This window comes from Oncorhynchus nerka, linkage group LG8 (genome assembly GCF_034236695.1).
Source record: "Oncorhynchus nerka isolate Pitt River linkage group LG8, Oner_Uvic_2.0, whole genome shotgun sequence".
Lineage (NCBI taxonomy): Eukaryota > Metazoa > Chordata > Actinopteri > Salmoniformes > Salmonidae > Oncorhynchus > Oncorhynchus nerka.
Genome location: NC_088403.1, coordinates 42757385 through 42774392, shown reverse-complemented (window position 1 = coordinate 42774392; position 17008 = coordinate 42757385).

The following is a 17008-nucleotide window of genomic DNA, read 5'->3' as shown; positions in this document are numbered from 1 at the left end:
GACCATCGGGTTCTTGGTCAACTCCCTGACCAAGGCCCTTCTCCACCGATTGCTCAGTTTGGCCTGGCAGCCAGCTCTAGGAAGAGTCTTGTTTGTTCCAAATGTCTTCCATTTAAGAATGATGGAGGCCACTGTGTCCTTTGGGACCTTCAATGCTGCAGAAATGTTTTGGTACTCTTCCCCCTGATCTGTGCCTCAACACAATTCTGTCTCACACCTCTACGGACAATTCCGTCGACCTCATAGCTTGGTTTTTGCTCTGACATGCACTGCCAACTGTGGGACCTTATATAGTGTCGTGTCTGTGACTGATTAAATTATGTGACAAGCTATTTTATCAAACCGATTACCTGACGTTTGATTGATTACCTGATTGAATTAAACCATGCAACAATTAACTTGTTAGTAACCTGGGGCACCACGGAAGAGTGTTCATAGATCGGCTGTCTTCCGAATAAACTCTTAAAGATCTGAAGATCTGTTATATCAATAGCAGTCAATTATTAATTGTCACCTTATTCAGTCTCATCTGAACGTCGTAAAAGTCTTGGTTATCTTCACGAACCCTGGCTAGCAAGTTGAATCAGCAATACAACATTTTCTAAAAATTGTATTTCCTGAATACCTAATTAATCACACAGAATTACATATACACAGGATGGATCATACATTGATTACTAATCATGTCATAAAAGAAAAAGTCCCTAGCGGACGAAACCGATATGACGGCTGGTTACACAAAGAAAGGGTGTTGGGTTTGAATGGTAGAGTGGGAAGACTGAGGTACAAAGGAGATTAGTACCCTATCGGACCTTGAAAAGCTTTGCTAATGTAAATACAGAATCTTATGCATTCTAATAACCGCCAATGCGGAAAAGGAAAATGCAAGATATATATTTAACCTGAGCTGCGCTTTGATAGATGGGTCGAAGATGGAAGACTGGTTTGCCCAGCAGAGATCGTCCTTGTACTTTGTAGAATCTGTCTGGTCGTAGTGTTGTATGGCGGATATGTTGTAGTACACTATCTTCTCAGGAGATTGTCTGTCCTTTCCTAGGCCACGTACGTTTACAGCTGCTGCTGATAACTCGACGTCTAAAAGTTCAAAGTTCATACCAAGTTGCCATACTCAGCTCGTGCCTTATTCTGGCTGGACTAGTCGAAATTCACCATTCCAGCGTGGTGATCGTCACCTCCATGTTGAAATTAGCCCTTTTGAACATATGGACACCAGTCCTTACGTCAACTAAATGTTAATTTCGTTAGGTTGTAGTTGAAATTAGCCTTTTTAAATGCATGGAAACCAGTCTTCATGTCATCGGGAACTAAGGTTTGACTCCTGTCAACAGGCTTTTGCAGTGGGGGAGAGAAGGGCGTGTTTCATAGTTCTCAACCAAGGTCTGTTCACTTGGGCGTGGCCACTGAGTGAGCATAGTTTACTTTATGAAAACAATTCTCTCATATAGAAGTTAAAATTACATTTAGTCTTTTCACAAATAGTTTCATATTTAAACATTTAAATTGCACAATTCCAAGTGAATCTGATAACTAGAATGTGTAGACTTTCCAAGAAACAATTTATGTTGTCCTATCATCAGATATAATGTCCTAGACACCAACTGATCTGATATCATATTCTTTAAGTACCAACTGGTTGGATTACAGAAATATTATTATTTTCCCCAACCTTTTTATGTTACCATACTCTATCTATGTTAACAAAGGGCTTTCCAAGAGTCCATTCTGTAGAGTGGAGAGAAAAGGGGGAAAGGTATTTATGGGGGTCATAAACCTCCCCCAACAAGGCAACGTCATGACAATAGACAGGTGTGTGCCTTTCAAAATAATGTCCAATTAATTGAATTTACCACAGGTGGACTCCAATCAAGTTGTAGAAACATCTCAAGGATGATCAATGGAAACAGGATGCACCGGAGCTCTTTTTCGAGTCTCATAGCAAAGGTTGTGAATACTTATTTATTATTTCTGTTTTTTAAAAACCTGTTTTTGCCTTGGCATTATGGAGTATTGTGTGTAGATTGATGAGGGGGAAAAACAATGTAATCCATTTTAAAATAAGGCTGTAGCGTAACACAATGTGGAAAAAGGGAAGGTGTCTGAATACTTTCTGAATACACTTTTTATATTCTGGACTCTGACATTACTCGTTATAATATTTCTATATTTCTTAATTCCTTTTTTGGATTTTCCTGTATTGTTGTGTATTGTTAGGTATTAATGGACTGTTCTCCAGGAACATAAGCATTTTGCTTAACATCTTAAAATTATTTAGAATTGTATTTTATTTGTTCAATAATATGCATGCCAGTCCCTCTTGGCTAAGAGTTGGGGAAAGACTGACTGCATCACTTCTTGTGGTTTGCATAGTTAACATAAACACAGCACTGACACACACTTACCCCAACAGACATGCCACCAGGGGTCTTTTCACAGTCCCCAAGTCCAGAACAAATTCAAGGAAATGTTCAGCATTTTACAGAGCCAAGATTGCATGGAACTCCTTTCTATCTCATATAGCTCAAGTGAACAGCAAACCTGGTTTCAAAAACAAATGGCACGATGCCTCTCCCCCACGTGACCTACTTGTTGTGTGCATGTACCGACATGGATCTGTAACTGATAGGTGCAAACACACACTACATGTTCATGTTTTTAAATGTATGTAAATTGTAAACTCTTTTTTTTCCTGTAATGTCTTTCTTTGTTATGTGTTGGACCCCAGTAAGACTAGCTGTCACCATTGGCGTCGGCCAATGGGGATCCTAATCAAATAAAATCAATCACATACACACATAAGCACGCAAGACAAGGGTAAAGCCCTAAATCTTATTCTCCTTATTGCATAATGATTCCCCTTCTAAACACTTTGATCTGTTCTAGGTGACTGCTCTTGGAGTACATATATTCATCTCACTTCCATTATTACTACTTAGTGATGATCACCCAAAATGTTAAAGGTTCTATTTAATCCTCCCTCTCCATCTGTCTGGTTCCCTCTCCCACTTCCTCTTCTCTCTGTCTACGTCCCTTCCTCCTTCCTTCCATCTCTCTCGTATCTCCATCTCTGTCCCACCCTCTATTCCCCTCCCCCCTCCTGTCCATCCTGGTTCTATCCTCCGGTCTGGGAGGGAATATTATGCTTGAAGAGACTTCAGTTTCAGCGTCATGACACATGCATGCACACACATTCAGCTTCACGACTGTGGGGAAGAGTCGTCTGCAGTGCTGTACAAACACACATGGTTCTCACATTGAAGTAGTGGAGCAGTGATACACTCACACATATACATAAACGCACAGGCACTTAGTAACGCATGCATACACGCACATAGTCATGCAGGCACACACACACACACACACTACACTGTGACCTCAGTTGGCACAGCATGACCATGTGTATTATAAACTATCTTGTTGCAGGATCTTATATATGTGTTTATTTAGTTTTGTTCGCTAAGATTACAAAGAAGGACCAGACAGACACAGATTGGGATATATACATTGTATACCTGCAGGTCTTAGGAAGTAATTAGCCACTAATATCTAATGCATAGATATTCTATATAGATATGCCACCACTTAGTAAAGACTATGTAGATTGGTGTAATCCCGTGTCCCTCCCTATATGTTCTATCTGCCTCGCCTACAGTCTGCTCATAATGATTAAAGAGATATATGTGTGTGTGTGTGTGTATCGGGGGGATGAGGAGAGGGGAGGCTCGATGCGCTGCGGGGCCGTTTGTTACATCAGCCTGTAGTCCTACAGTATCCTCCATCCCATCCTCCTTTTCCGCTCCTCTTCTCTGATGCTGAGCCATGAGCTTGGCATGGACGCCCAGGGGCTCAGAGAGACACTGCCAGCTGGGATAACTGTGCCAGCGTGCCTCGTGCACACACATACACCACAAACTACATGCACGCGCACACACACACAACTCCCCTCCCACTGTTGCCCCAACTCTGTCCAATCAGAATTCCACTCCTCCCCCACAGTGCAATTGGGGGGGGGGTGTATAGGAGCGGGGGAGTAGAGGGGGAGGGAGAGGAGGAGAGGAAAATTCCACTGGGTTATTGTCTGGTCCACTGGCATTATATACACACACAGTGGCATTCAACCTTGGGGTGTCAGTGCCATGGTGGGATTATTGTGCGTTCGATGCCATCCGGTGTTTGCAGCAGCTAGAGGGCTGTAAATCCACGTGACACATTACTCACTCTGTGTGTACGGCTGTGTGTGTCTTTGCATACACATGATGTGTTACTGTCTGTGCAGAGCAGGGCTTCAATATGGCCCTGGATGGAAAAATACAACGTGTATGATACATGAATTAGATCTAAATGAAATGTCATATTGTTGGTAGACCATTTCAACGAGTTATTGACTATGGTTATGAGGTATTCATACTATATCCTAAATTGATCTGCAAAATCGAAATAATAATGATCAGAGTGTGTGTGTGTGTGCATAAACACCATATCCTGCTACTATTTATAAACCCTATATGCGCTACAGTTTAATGCATGGAAAGAAGTACATCATATGAGACAATATCCTGATAATGGATATATACAGCGGCATAGAACAACACTCATCCCATTGCAGAGCATTCGTGGTCATACTTGTGTCCGTCTGTGTTGAGTCCCACCCACAGTGCATGTGACTACTGTGTACCTACAGTACATTATACATAAATGAACGTTATCTGTAGCCTATAGGATATCTCGTACACAAAATGCAGCTCAAAGTGAAAACTGTTGTTGTTAACTGTACGTGTGTGGATGTGTTTAACTATACTTGTGGGGACCAGAAGTCCCCACAAGAAAAGTAAATAAACAGACATTTGACCAACTGGGGTCAAATGCTATTTCTGGGGAGTTTAGGGTTAAGGTTAGAATTAGTGTTAGAATTAGGTTTAGGGTAAGGAGCTTAGGGTTAGGATTAAGGTTAGGTTTTGGGGTAAGGGTTAAGGTTAGGGGTTCGGGAAAATAGGATTTTGAATGGGACTGAATTGTGTGTCCCCAGAAGGTTAGTTATACAAGACTGCGTGTGTGTGTGTGTGTTAACAGTACATGTTACTGGACCTGCCACCTTGTAAAGTGATGAGATCGTCACCTAAGATATTCATTGAGTGTAATTCTGTAAGAGTAACCGTCTGTGTGGTGTTGCTATGGCCAGGGGTTAGAACACTGTACAGTAGGTAGACTGGTGCTATGAATCTTGAAGAAAAATTAAAAAAACAAACGAGCAAGGTAGCTTGAAGACTCAAAAGGAGTATTTTTCTAAAGCGTTCTAAAATAACGCTCCACTAAATCAATTGGAAAAGATGTACAACTCTTCCCTGTCTTAACCACCCCTGGTCAACCACGTTCCCCCTCTGTAGGGCCCCAAATGTCCTTGATTCTCTTCCCAGTCTGAGTGCAGCTCTGAGTCTATCTATGTGTGTTTGTTTGTGCCTATCAGTGTCTCCTGTGTGGTCTGGCCCAATTAAAACCTCAAAAGGAATACTGAATGGCCGTTGCTAATTGCGGGCAGAAAACAACACACCCAACCCAACAAATATCAACCCCTCCATACACATACCAAATGGATCCATTTGTCCATCTGTCTGTCCCCAGTGTGAGTGTTAGCCGCACCCTGGTAGAGGTGGTTGGGTTTAGGTTCAGGGTTGTGGGAGGGTGCTGTCTATCTGTCTCTCCCAGTGAGGGGGCCACCATGTGGGGTCATGGAGCAGGTGGGGTCAGCTGGCACTGGTGGATCATCCCCGTCTAACCCCACCTGTCAAACATGGACACCATTTGTTGCTACCAGAAATAAACCCAAGTGGAGTTTATCCCCAACCGTAATAAAAGCCTCTCTCTTTCTGTTTCCTGTTCTCTGTTCCTATTTGTTGCCCAAAATTAACCATAGGGCTAGATTCAACCCGGATCGAGGAAAATCTGCGTTCTAGCGCGATTGAAATGAGGTCATTTCCGATTGAGCCAACATACGGCACGCAGCGTTTCAAGTAAATGCAGTCTCACGCCATAGCGCGGCTCTTCCGAGATCCGAATTGAATCCAGCCCTAAACCCTAATCTGGTGGTTAGCCCTAAACTCTACTGTGTGATGTTTTTTCTTAAAAGCAATTTTGGCTCCCTCTCTTCTTGTTTCTAGCTTTTTTCCCCACAATTTCTCAGTCGGTAATCCTCCCTTTCTTTCACTCGTTCTCCATCTCCCTTTCCAGGGAGTGTGATCTGGCTATTGCAGGTTGTCATTTACAGCCATTTGTTGTTGTCCCCCCCCCTAAATTAACTCACAACCATGTCAGAGCAGATGAGAGACCATAGACACCATTGGAATCTTATACATTTCTATTACCATTTGCAGTTAAAGTTGTTCAAGTGCTCCCGTTATTCAACGGGTGCTGTGTTATTTAAAGGTGTTATACAGCAGATAGCTTTTGATGGGTTGGTGAGAGAGAGAGAGAGAGAGAGAGAGAGAGAGAGAGAGAGAGAGAGAGAGAGAGAGAGAGAGAGAGAAAGAAATCCATGAGTCGTGTCACAGACGCATTGGTAAGAGCTCCCGCACGCACGCGTGCACACACACCCACACACACACATCCACACACTGGGCACCTGAAAATATAAAAAAAAACAGAGGACCAAATGCAGTCCTCTTTCTACCCACAAAACTAGATTATCTCTGTGCTTTGTTTTTTGAGTGGGGGAGGGTGGAGGGGTTATTTGTTTATTTTCTTGGTCGCAGAGAGCACAACATACACACACACACACACACAGCCACGTACTCCCACACTGATTTACTGTTGTATTCCAACCATCTACCCAAAGTAGGCTACTGTCAATTTTTTCCCAAATACTTTTACAACCCACGAGAAACAACAACCTTGACTTATAAAACCCTGATATTTAGTGGGCTAGTGTGTCATTTCAAACCATAATGACATGGAAAATCTGGTAACCTTTTATAACCTCTATATAGCCATCCTTTTGACCTCTATGTTAAGTGTGTCATTATATTGTTGAGTATTGAAAAACATAATGACATGAAAAATCATGTAACCTCTATATAACCTTTTATAACGTGTTATAACCGTTACATAATGACGTGAAAAAAATCATGTAACCTCTATATAACCTTTTATAACGTGTTATAACCGTTGAGATAAGGTCCAGCTTGTCCTTTATGCCATTGTATTGTTGTGTATTGACCAAGTCTTATTTTTGCATTTTGCATTAAACATTGAGTTCCAACAGAATGTGTCCCTGAGGCGTATATGCCACTGCTTGGCTATAGTGTTGTGTTGTTTAGTAATGGCTCCATCAAACCCAGTGTTGGGGCCAAGGCCATAACCCAAAAGTGTGTGTGTGTATGTATGTGTATATGTGTGTGTGACCCAGAACTCCTTCTAATGGATGCCATTTTTATGGACAATTTAAATCAGATTGGTCTTCCATGCTGACTCTCTCTCTCTCTCGCTCTCTCTCTCTCTGTGCCCTGCCACACATCAACTACTTTGCCCATTGCCTATACCACTGAACCATTGCCTATACCACTGAAATATAAATACAGTACATTTGAGAAAAGGATAGTTCTGATACCGTGGTGCCATTGAAAATGTCATAGTTATGTTGGTGGTTGAGTTAACGCTATAAACAGATAACACTCTTGTTTTTAAATCTTCCACCCGTCAAGCCTTGTCCGGCATCACCATTTCAGACCAATGCTTACAAATATTTTCACCAAAATTTCAACTTAACTTTGATCTTTTTTTTGGACCCCCACTACATTCTACTGTGTGTTTGTATGTTTGAGAGTGTGTGTGAAAGAAAGGAAGAAAGAATGAAAGAAAATGGTAAATGTAGCCCGAAGCCTACACACGTGGCTTTTTGTGTGATTTATGTTCAATGGGTATGCTATCTGTTTCATTTCTTTATGTTTGTGTGCGTTTGTACATTGTGGTGCATAATAACACTTGTGTTACACTCTCACATTGTCGTGGCGTTTTGTTTGTTTGTTGTCTGTGCCCCTGTAAAACACACACATCTCACCACCCCACCTTTATTGTTCTTTTTTTTTTTTTGTCCTTGTAAATATCTATAAGTCTAACACAAAAAAAGTGAGCTCTTTTAATATATAGAAAGAGCCTAACATTCTGGCATGCACTTGTTGTTTTTTCCTTTCGTGTTTCTTTTCTTTTTTTAACCTAACAAACACCCAACAAAGGCAAATATCAAAACAGAGAAAGTTGAGGGGGCGGGAACTAAGGAACAAAAAAAATCATAAAGAAACAATCAACAAAGAACTTCTGAAAACGTCAGAGTCTGTAGTGCTGTGTTTCATTCTCGAACATTTCTAACATTTCTGTTCTGTTCCCCTGTTAGTCTTGCATTGTTCGCTTTTATCCTATAAGAAACAAAATACCACTACAGATATACTACTGAAATACTACTGAAATACTACTCAAATATTACTCAAATACTACTACACACATAAAGCAGCCCGGACTTCAGTTTGCTATTATCATCACAATGTTAGAATGGCTTCACAATGTTTCTACAGTTACACAACGTCTCTGTGTTTTACTGCTGTTCTGTCTTTAACAATGTCACAATATCTACTGTTGCATTATACATGTAATAAGGTTTATATATTTGTAGATGTTAAAAACGTCCTTGGTTAAACTACCTATCCTAACAATGGAGAGAAAGGGAGGTATGTTGAAATGCACAATTTTCTTCACAGATTACTACTACTACAACAATATTATATAAACGCAAGCAAAAAATTTAAAAAAGGAAAGGAATGTTACCAGTCAATACTACTTCCCCTTTTGTAGCCATCACTTTAAGATTATACAGTGTTTTAAAAAAAAATATTGTATTACATGTAAGTATATGGCTAGGTTTACACCGAAAAATCCTTTTGTGAGTGTGTGTGTGTGTAAAGTCATGAAACTTTAACTTCTACCTCTGTGTCCCATAATCTAAGCATATTACTCTCCCCCCAAATAATACTAGCTTCCCTCCTTAGTAAAGAATAACGTGTTAAAAGAATGCATAACTCAATCACTTGGTCAATACAGAAACATACTGCCATAGACAAAGTCAAAATGCATATCTTAAGTATTGTCCTATGAGGTTTCTCAAGTATTTCTCTTGTATGTTTGAACTTCGTCATTTTGCTCAGTGTAAACCTAGCCACGTTTCTGTGCCAAACCCCTCGTCACTCCCCAACATTCACACATTTTGCATTCGAGGTGGATAAAAACAACACGCTCAATTAGACCTCTCGTCGATTGTAAAGTTGTTGTTTTTTTAAATGATTGTATTTAAAATAGTTTTGCATCTGTCAGTCTCACAAATGGTTTTCTCTTCTGAAAACGGAATAATAATAATCAATAATAATAATAAATAAATAAACTAAATCGTTTTTTTTTTCAATCCGTTTTTTTTCTCTCCAAATCACCGCTTGAGAATAAGCAGGGAAAGTTGGGTATAAAAAAAAACCTATTATTAAAGAGAAAAAAAAGAGAAAATAAAGGAATACATTTTTTTCAAATAACCAACTTGGCTTGATTATTGTATGTACCCCTCGGCAGACACACAGCTGTAAATCCAATAAGAAGTCTCACTAAAATGACTTTAAACTGTAAAGTTATTAGACTAATAAATGTACAGTATATCCTGACTTTTATCACTCAGGATCCTATAATACTAGCATGAATTGATCAGTATAACCTGATTGCAGGTTATAACCTGTTATAACTGTTGAGGCAGTGGCATATAGGCTTCAACGCACAATATATTCCACACTATACTCTGCGTCCGTATATAATCGTGAGACTCTAGGTGAAACTCGACAGCTGCAGCCATATCAAGGAAAAAAGGGCTATATGAAAACTCCAGCACCTTAACCTTTGCTCTATGACCTTTGACCTTATGACCTTGGTGGTTCCGAGCAGGGGTCAAGGTCTTGGCACTTTCATGTAACCCAAGTCTACATAACATATGTATTTGTATGTTCATTCAGACATTGGTCATTTAGTTGGACCCCCTAAAGGGAAAGTTTGGCAAGGTACGTGTGAATATTTTGCCGCTTTTAATTTTTTGGATGTTGAAAAACAAAAACAATCATGAACAGCAATGGCCATGTCTTTGACCAAAGCTGTCTATTTGTTAACTTTAAAGGCGTCTCCAGATACATCTAATCTTGAAATCTCCAAATATCTCTTATTATTTCTAATAAAGGAGATTGTTGAGTCACTTTTAGGCACAGCAGTAATTGCCATCATTCAATTTCTGTACATGTACATTTACGGTGATATTTTTTCCTTTCGATTTTTTACAGTAGGTCATACAGAGAAGCTGTGTTTCAACCTTAATATTATAGATAATCAATTCTGATTGTGACGTTATAACAATAGTATAGTTTGACAGATGGGGCTGTGTTTGTGTTGCCTGGGAGACCATCTGAGAAGACTTTGGTTTGACTTTAACTGACATTTGGACCCAGAACACCCCAGTATTCGGTGGGATTATTCCACTTAATAGGGAGAATAATATCATAGTATGCTGTTTCTTTGCTTTACATCTTTGGATGTAATTAAGAAAGAAAGAAGGAAAGGGAGTTAAGTAAGAGTATTCACTCAAGATTACCTGAGGAATGAATGTGGTGGTGGACCATTTGATCAGGAAGCTCTGAGACCTTTGAAGTGAATTGAATGAAACCCCACTGAATGACCATGTCTGGTGTTACACAGAAATCCCCCCCACCCCGGTCTGGTGTTACAGAAAAATCAATCCCACTTAACATTTTTTCCAGAACTTGGGTATGGATACGCAACCGGAAACTGTTTTCGTGTTTGTTTTAATCTTAAAGTGCATATAGCATCTAAAACCTCTTTTAAACTGTTCAAACATACAAAATTACAATATGGTGTGTCTTGTCTTCTTCTAAAAGTACATATTCAGACTTCCTTTCAGATAGATAGATTTTTAGGCTATTTACAATTGTATGCAACAAGGGTACATACTGTATTTCATGTCCAAGACAGTCAGTGCTACTTTGGGTTGGATAACATGCACATAGCACGGTTCGCACGATTAGTTATCACAACACAGAGGCTATATGCATGGTCACAGATAAATGGGGTAGAGGGTCCAGTTGCGTTTCACCCATAGAGATAGAATACCTAGAATGGCCATCCCCATTCAAATCAATGGTAACGGCCGCCATGTTTCTATTCCTAGGGTTTCTTCCACTCCCATGTTCCTTACAGTATTTTTCATCAACAGTCATAACATATAAATGCACAAAAGCACAATACAGTAGTTGTTCACAGTTCGAAGAGACATTGGCATGGGGCAGTATGGTCAAGTAGTCACGGAAAGGAAATGAAGAGGAAAAGACTTGAAACCTCATAGTTCTGCTTGTGGTTTCAGTGGAAAGTGTTTTGTTTGAATGACAGTTTCAGTTGAATTTATCATTCGCAAAACATTAAGCTTTCATTTGTGCTTCTCGTCTTAATTACTTTTCACAGGCGCGGACAACATTTTGACACAAACTTACGCCTGCATTTCTGTCTTTGACTGAGATGAAGATTTGTCTTAAATGAACCTTGAGTTGAATGAGGAGATGTAAGACTCTTTCAGGGTTCAGAGGAAGAGGAATAAACATAAAGAAGAAGGGGATGAAAAAAACAAAGGAAAACAAAACAAATGTAAAAAAACACTTCCCAGGACAGGGCGATGATCAAACATGCATTATGGGTAGGTGCTTTCATCCATTTAGAAAATATAGAAAAATGGGATTATGATCAATTTGACATGTTACAGTATGTGCTTGTGTGCGTATTACATATGTTACATGTGCGTATTACATATGTTACATGTGTGTATTACATATGTTACATGTGTGTATTACATATGTTACATCTGTGTATTACATGTGCATGTCTGTGTACAACTACGCTACTCCTGGCTACTCGATATCAATGGCAGCACTGTCTGAATCCATTCCAAGCCTAGCTATAATTTACCCATTAATGACTATTATCCTGTCATTATACCCTCGACACAGAGTCCATTCCAACATCCAGAGCTTCACGCATTGAGCCAAAACCACATCCACCAGCAGCGGCTTCCAACAGCCATAAAAGTAGACAGTAGGTATCCGTCTGGCTCTCTCCAAAACCCACGACAAGCATCTGAAAAACTCTCTCTCTTCCTAACCTCTCCCCCCCTTCTCCTCTTATTCCCCTTCTCCTGTTCTCTCTTTACAGAGCCATTGTCCTAAATGGAACCATATTCCCTACATAGTGCACTACTTTTGATCAGAGCCCTATGTGGGCCCTGGTCAAAAGTAGTGTACTACAGAGGGAATAGGGTGCCAATTAGGACGGAGGAGGAGTCTTTCCATTCACAACCCGCTGAGACAGTAGCGGATCAGGTGGTTCGGTAAGGAGACCATTGCCCTATTTGACTGAAAAGGGTCTCTGTCTCTCTCCCCGTGCAACCAGACACTGCGACACATCGACAGATTACGCACACACACGCAGGCATGCACACGGGGAGAAAGTCTGGCTGAAACTCTAGCTAACTGTCGCGGAGCCTCTTCAGTGTCGCTGGGTAAGCAGTAAGCAGTTCAGGAGAGGAATAGACATTCCTGCCTGTGTTCACGTCGACGCATGTAAAGTGTGTGTGTGTGTGTGTTTAGGGCCCCTTACTGTATCATTTATCCTGCCATCAGCAGGCGATGGGCCTTCAACTCCATCTCCATGTGGAGTTAGTCTATATATATATAAATACAAACCTTGCTGGTTCTTACCTCCCCATAGGAGATTAAATGTATTTTAGTCTTGAAAGGAAACCCTGACCGTGTGTCTGAAATGGCACCCTATTCCCTATATCAGGGATGGGCAACTTTGATGGGGTTGGGGACACAGAAAAACGGAACACGTCATGAGGGACCACAGTTACTCGTGGGTCTGCGTACCCATATGTGCGTACGCCCCACCACATTGGCAGCAAATTATTTTAGCAGCCCCCCTTTTGACAGCTGAGAGAACATTTTAGAATTTTTTAGAAGTACTTTTTTGCAATTCTACACATTTTGCCTTGGGGTGGAGAGAAATGTTTGCATAGCTGCGGGAAGTAGGGGTGCTGAGAGTACTTCAACACCCCATGAAAAATCTAATTTACATTTTTATAAATTAAAATACATTTTCTCCATCAAATTAGTACACTAGCCCTTTATTACTTGTGTATGAGCGGAGATAAATACTGGCCAGCAGAGCAGAGAACCTTGTGTATTCTACTATTCTAACTTGCAACAGTAAGTTAAGATCCCAACTGAATTGATCCAAGGGCCATCAAAAGGGGGCGGCGCCAGTTGCCCATCCTTGCCCTATATAGTGCACTACTTTTGATAAGGGCTCTGGTCAAAACTAGAGTGTCATTCCGGACACAGCCTCACCCTGCATACAGAACAGCATAGCGCTTTCACTTGACTTCCTGGTTCTCTAGTTGCCCTGCATAGCAGATGTGAACACAACACTGGTTGTGTGAAAAATGTAACCCAGTCGAAATAACTGGTGACCAGAAAAGACAACCTATCACTCACAGCACTGCCAATGAGACACAGGCTGTACCCCTGTTCCTGGAGAGCTACCGTCCTGTGGGTTTTCACTCCCAACCCTAAAATAGCGCACCTGATTCTAATCACTGGCTGATAAGCCGAATCAGGTTAGTTACAACTGGGGTTGGAGCGAAAACCTACATGAGGATAGCTCTTCAGGAACAGGGTTGGAGAGCCCTGCTGGAGTGTCTACAAGGACACATAGTGTGGATACATGTCAATGGTAGTATGTATGTATAAATAGTTTGACTGGCCTCGTCCTCAGTTGTCATTCACCTCTTCCTCTCTGTTGCTATCTCTGTCTCACCCCCCCCCACCCACGTTTTTGCCTGAACTTTTACCCACAAAGATGTGGGTAAAAGTTTAGACTCTACAGTATGGAACTTCATAGAGTGGTTATAAAGCACCTTAGTGTGGCTACAAAGCTTCACGGAATGTTTTCAGGGTGCCTGGGGTACAGTAGAGTCTACAGTTCCTACTGTAACCATCCGCCCCTGGTTTTTCCAACCTCTTACGCCCTTTAATTACCAAAGTGGTAATGCAATAATAAAGAGAGAGAGAGCGACTCCTGTTACTCTACTCTAATCTCCTCTTCCACAACCCCCACACCATCCCTCCTTCCCCTCCTGCTCTCCCTGACCTCTCCTTCCCTCAACCCCATATCCTCTATGACCTCCCCCCATCTCTCCTTCCCTCGTCTGTCTTTGCGACCAGGCCAAGAAAAAAGAAGAAGTGAAAAGCCATTTCCTAAACGCCCTTTACTCTCTCCTTCTCCACCACCAAGCATAGCTACCACTAGCCACTAGACTGGTCCCAGATCAGTATGTGTTTTAATCAACTTTCTCTGACTGTCATAGACAGAGGAGATGGCTGAAACACCTACAGATCTGGGAACAAGCAATGTTACCAATACAGGTTTGAGACAATACATCTTCCCTGTGTTTGAAACACATTCCATGGCACCTTTCATGCTTCCCTATCATACAAAATGCTAATAACTGTAACACGTCTCTGCTCTATCTACTTCATGACAGCTCAGGCTTTTAATAACAACCATCTCTGCATTCAAAATGACCAAATCTAGATTTAAAGAGATTAAATGTTGAGTGGTTTTAAGAACAAGGTGAACATGGGTGAGGAATTAAAATGAAAAAAAATGGGATGGTGGAAGAATACTGGTTAGATAAGACGAAATAATTAGTAGAAGATAAAATAATTTTTACAAACTAAAGAATCTCAGACAAAATTAACAATTTGTACAATTGGAGAACACAAACCCACAGCAAGATGATAACCAGCCATCAACAGTCACCAGAATTGTAAATCAAAGCACTGTTTGTACATCAAATGTGATCAATAATGAGTATGTATGACTATTATGTTTAATCAACCAATTAAGCATCTAATCAGATTCATAACGAGAAAGAATTCATTCACAACGGAGATCTTATCTTTGCTCTGAGTTGCGTAACCGTGGCGATTGTAACCATGGCTGATTAACATCGCCGTTGACGACAGCGAGACAGAAAACATTAGAACACTATCGAGTGTTCCTGTTCATCTTTCCATTCCATTCCCAACACTCCATCAATCATTTTGAACAGACCCCCGTTTCATTCGCTGCCCTGCTGCCCTCCCCAACAGAATCACAGCGGCAGAGAGCGAATGAATCGGGCTGAACAAAATGCTTACTTTACCATCATTAGACCGAGATCCGACTCAATGGTAGCACAGTAACAGTAAACTCGTTCTATTAAAAAAAAAAACGAATCAAATCAGCGCTATCAGGGATGGTTAGAGTATGAAGTACCCTCTTCTTGGTTTAGTACATATCCATACAGTAGCTTTCACATGTAAAGTGCATGTCACATACTACTACACAGTGCTTTAGGAAACCCTAAGGCTGTTGGTTAAACACCATTCATTCTCTTTGCTGTGTTTGTGTGCTCTGGGGGACAAGGGAGAGAGGAGAGTTTGTTTAGAATGTTTCAGAACAGTGGATGACTTGTACTTCTCTAGAGAATATCTCTGAGTACAAGGATAGATCAGCGTGGATTATCTGCTGTAGAGTCTTTTGATCAATCTGAATGATCTGATGGGAGACAAATTCATTATGAAGCAGTCTAGAACCAATCCAATCTCTTTGGATCTCTACCAAACTTTGTCCTTCCAGCTTTCCCTCAAACACACAACCCAACATACCTTTACAAATAATCAAATAAGTCCCAAGACAAAATATACCTACTGAATCCAACATCCCTCTGAAATACTGTGCACATATCTGTAGGTCAAATATATATCAATATACTAGACGACACAGACAAACCACCAATTCACCAGACAACCGTTTGTATAGTCTAAGTGAAGATGGAGACCATGGGTATAGACAGTCTTTCCTGGGTGGGTATGTTGGGCACTGAGGCAGTTTGTATGACAACAACCTTGTCTCTGTGGTAGTAGATACAACATAGATTAGGGCATGTTGTTGCGGGGGTAAGTGGGCATCTGGGCAATAGATTGCATGGGCGTGATGGGGATGAGGGGTAGTTTTTTGGGGAAGGTTGCAATTTCCTTTTGTGTGGATTTGATGCGTGTATGTGTGTGTGTGTGTGTGCGTGCGTATCATATCAGATATAGTAAGTTTACCTAGCGTGTTCACCCTCCAACCAAATACATCCTCCCTGTCGTATCCTTGGGCCGTGCTGTGGTATCCAATTTAGCCATATGGTCTTGGAAAATCATTGGATTCGTGGGTCTGTGGACTTTGCAAGGTATTATGGGTATACAATACAACACGGTCTATCTGAGACCACGCAACGTCCACCGGCGTCCCACTACCATGACACTGTGTTACTATAAGATAGCTATATCACACTCCTCACTGTCACTTCGGATGCTTTTAAGAACGGAGAGCTCCGTTGTTACGGAGACCAGGGAGCTCCATTGTTACGGAGACCAGGAAGGAACAGTAGAACTGCTTCCCATTTGCCAGTTGTGCAGACAGACCGACAGGCAGACAAAAAGACAGATATGGGGTGTGGAACTGGACTGGAGGGAAAAAGGATCGTTTTCAAATGTCAAACAGGGATACACTCTTCCGTCTTATCAGAGAGACAAATTAGCTCCTCCTCTCCCATCTCAATGGCTTTCCCGTAAATGCACGGATCTCTACTCACGAACGTCCAACACCAACTAAAAACTATTACTCACTTGTGTATCCTACGGAGCCACAAGTAACTCGGCGGTTTTCTGAATAGGTTTTATGAACAAGAAGCCAAGTAATGTTTATATTAGGTTAATAACGTTTTTGCTTAAGTTTCATGAATAGTAAAAACCCTCATCATCTGGTCCTC